The sequence below is a fragment of the Chenopodium quinoa genome, unplaced genomic scaffold (genome assembly GCF_001683475.1).
Source record: "Chenopodium quinoa cultivar QQ74 unplaced genomic scaffold, ASM168347v1, whole genome shotgun sequence".
In the NCBI taxonomy this organism is placed as follows: domain Eukaryota; kingdom Viridiplantae; phylum Streptophyta; class Magnoliopsida; order Caryophyllales; family Amaranthaceae; genus Chenopodium; species Chenopodium quinoa.
Window position 1 is genome coordinate 4154352 of NW_018743946.1, and position 4064 is coordinate 4158415.

The following is a 4064-nucleotide window of genomic DNA, read 5'->3' on the forward strand; positions in this document are numbered from 1 at the left end:
TTACTAACGTGTATATTTTGTTATTAGAAAGAGGTACGAGGCATCAAAGTAAGTACTTTAATTGATTTATTGATGTTATGATGTAGAAATCATGTTTACATTGTTATTATGATATTCCTAGTATCATGTCTAGGGTAATTTTAATATTAAATGATTGTTACGATGCTTCCTATTTTCTTCCTAATATTTATGATTGTTAGTATCATGTTAGGGTTAAAGATTTGATTTTTATTGCTTAGTGACATGCTAGGGTTTGTTATTAATCTTGTTAGTATCAAGCCTAGGATCTTGCTATTATTATTATGCTTTAATATTAACATGAGCATGATTATGATTATAATTGTTATAATTTATAATGATTATGAATATTATTATTATTATTATTATAATTATTTTGATGATGATTATTTTATTTATGATTATTATTATGACTATTATAATAATTGTTTATGATTAATTTATTATGTGGCTTGATATTTATTGTTATTGCTTGATCACGCCTTTTTATGCATGTTTAAAGGGAATTTGTACTTGTAATCACGCTTAATAAGATAATTAATAATCTTGTTTAGGGTTAATTTGATTATAATTTCAAGTGATCGCCAATAATAGTTTATGTGTGCATTAATATTCAACCAACATAGATTAAACAGGTTTAGGGTTAATCCTATTGATTGCATGTTAATCAGAAAGCGCACGTGAATACGATCTGAATAAAGTAGAGGCCTATTATTAGGGCAGGTTCAATCTCTTTTAGGTTGGATTTGTACCTTCATCCCCGAACCCTTATTTGGTTCTAGACCTCATGGAGTTGACGATCTCTTGGATCGTTAAGGGGTGTAACCTTCACCCTGTGACCGGTTTACAAGTTCCTAAAACTTGTTGGCGACTCTTTAGCTCTATCTTCTTTCCCTTTGGACGCCACCGTACTTTAGTGTATGATCACAGTGGGGTTCAAGCTAGGGGTTTAACGCTTGAAATTTATTCCCTACAGTTTTTGGCGACTCCACTGGGGAGGATTTCTATTTTAATTCCTAAATTTGTTTCGGCAATGATTTAGAATGAGTGGATGAGACTCGAAACGTTCTAAGTATTTCATGTGCGTAATTTTGATTAACATTATTGTCATATGCATAAAAAAGATCTCATTGGAAAGACCATCCGTAATGAGTTAAAAACATAGGATTTTACACGTAGGAAATTTGAGAAATATCTTTCACAACTAGGACTGAAATAACACCGCCTGAAACTGCAAAATTTTATCGAGCACAGAAAGCTGATGAGGCATGTGGGAAGTAGCGTCAGGGGCCAGAGCTTGGCGCCGGCATTTTAGTCGTAGCGCCAGACGCCAGTATTGGCGCCAGGCGCTACAGTTAAAGCTGGCGCCAGTCTCTGTTTGCTGGCGCCAATTTCCCCCAATATCGAGCCAGAAATATGCGTTCTAATTTCGACCGGTTTTTCATATTGTTTGCTCGATCCTACTTCCTGATTAAATTTTTTCTCACTTTTCTCAAACCCATATGTGTTCTACATATGGAAATAACCCTCTGGGAATTCATTCTCCATCTGCCCGATTGAACGCTCCGTGCAACAAAGGGTACATCTGAGATGTTGAATTCACCAAACCATGGAAACGAGTTTTTTCTAAAACTCGCGGTGTCCCATCCACTCGCGCCAACCCTTCACGGTTAGGCTTCTGCGCGGTGCATCCGGACAATTAACCATGGACCCTCTATTGACTAACTCATATCCCGAAATTTAGAGAACTAGAGCCATGGTTAGGTTGCAAACGTATTGCATCATATTGTGCCTACTTGACTAATTGTGCATTATTTGTTGTGCATATATTCTATGTTTCTCTTAACCGTTTGTTGACTTGTGTTGAGACTAAATAAATTAATGACTTAAAGAACTTTCCCTAATTAATTAATTTGAGTCAATAAAGTCTAATATTTTAATCGGAATTTACCTAGTACGACTTTAGGCATACCCTAATTGACTAATAACACCGAAAACAGTCCCAGATCGAAGCTCCAATATTGGCGCCAAGGTCTGAGCTGTAGCGCCACACTATGAAGTGTAGCGCCTGACGACAGCTCTGTCGTCTGGCGCCAAGCTTCACGGTGCGACGCCGGTCCTGTTGTTTGGCAAACAGTTCGGATTATTGGTCGAGTCATCACCTAGAGTCTAATTAATCAGTTTGCTAACTAATTCGAGTCGATAGTACTTATTTGAGTCGATGATCGAATTTAGGCACTAAGTCCCATGGTCTTACACAAGAGTCCAAGCATGTCACTTACACTCAACGCACACACCAATACACATATTTTGACCATGTTTAACAGAGTCTTGTGTGCGCGTTTCTTTTCATCATTTTTTTAGGGGGTAAGTCGGATATTAATCCTCCAATAAAAAAAAAACTATACTTAGTTCCCTAAAAATATGTACATTATTTTTGCCAAAAATATGTACCCCTTTTTACTTTATTCTTTTTTCTTCCTTAAAATAAACCGTAAAGTCAAGTTGATTCGAGTCAAGTAATGAAAACGCAAAATGGTTTAACTTACAACGCGTGGTCAAGAAAGGAAGGACGGTTAATCAAAGACAACCTTTTCGTACAAGTCCAACTTTTCGACAAACCCATAGCTCGTAAGAGGAAAGCTAAGACTATAATGGCAACACAAGAAGAAGTCAATGATCTTAGGAACCAACTGGCTACTGTGACTGAGACACTGAACCTTCTCGCACTCAAGATCGATGATCCCGTGAAGCAACAACAGATGGACCTCATGCAAGAGAGTCTAAGCAAGTTGTCTAGCGACTACAAGTTTCAAGAGCTTACATCACAAGGGGTCTCGGTGGACAAAGTTCTTCTTCCGCAGAATTTCAACGCCAACGACATCCCAAAATTCAGAGCAACTGACAATCCTTACATTCATTTAAGAGCATTCGAAAAAATAATGAGTATTAAGGGTATCGATAAGAAAGTTTTCCCCTCTCTGTTCTCACTATCTTTCGAGACCGTTTGCCAACAATGGTTCTTTTCTCTCGAGAAATAAAAGACCTCTACCTAGGAGTCCATAGCAAACGCTTTCGTTGATAGATACAAGTGCAACATTCAAGTCGAGACTGACCATAGGGAACTTGAGATCCTCAAGCAGAAAGAGAATGAAGGCTTCACCTCTTTCTTTAACAAATGGAGGGAAACCTCGGCTAAGATGATCGAGGTGCCAAGTGAAAAAGAATCTGTGAGGCTGTTCATAAAAAATCATCAAGAAAAATATTCCAAGCATCTCAAGTATCAAAATAATCTCCATACCTTCAAGGCCGTTTTGTTGGGGTTTGGTGAGTCCGACTCACCGCGGAAACAAACCCAAAAACAAGACCGCACTCGCAATAAATAAAACCATAAACATAATTATATTAATCACAAGATTAAGATAAGCTAATTACCTTTGACGCGTGCTTCGCTCCGAAATGAGCTCTTACTTGAAAGCTTCAAGTCCCGCTCACACAGAGACCTCCAACGAAGTCCACCTGCACCAACAAAACCGACTAGGTCCAATGTCTTGGGGTTAGCAAGATCCGACCAATAAAACCCGAGTAATTATATTGAGTTCAAATGTTTTCACTAATTGTGATGCCTTTTCCAACTCTTACTCAAGCATCATTCCCAATGCCCATACTTGGGTATTTATAGGAAATGACGGGAGTATCATTTACTCTCCCATCAATGTGGGATAGTATGATTTTTCCATTTTATTTTAAAGCTAAAATAAAATTAATAATCAAGCTAGTAATAAATCAACAAGTGGCAAGCTCATGTGAGTGGTTAGGTGAGGACCACTTGGAGAAGGGGGGGACCAAACTTGCTCCCCACTCCCTCTCCCATAACCGGCCACCTCACTCCACACACACTCAAGGACCACAAGCCACATGGCACCCACCCTTGGGCACCAAGGCAGCCAAGGTGGGCTTCCATGTGCTGCTGTCCGTGGCAGCCACGCCCAGCAAGCCCAGCAGGCCCAACACTCGCATGCAGGCTGCCAGGCGCTGCTGGCCAG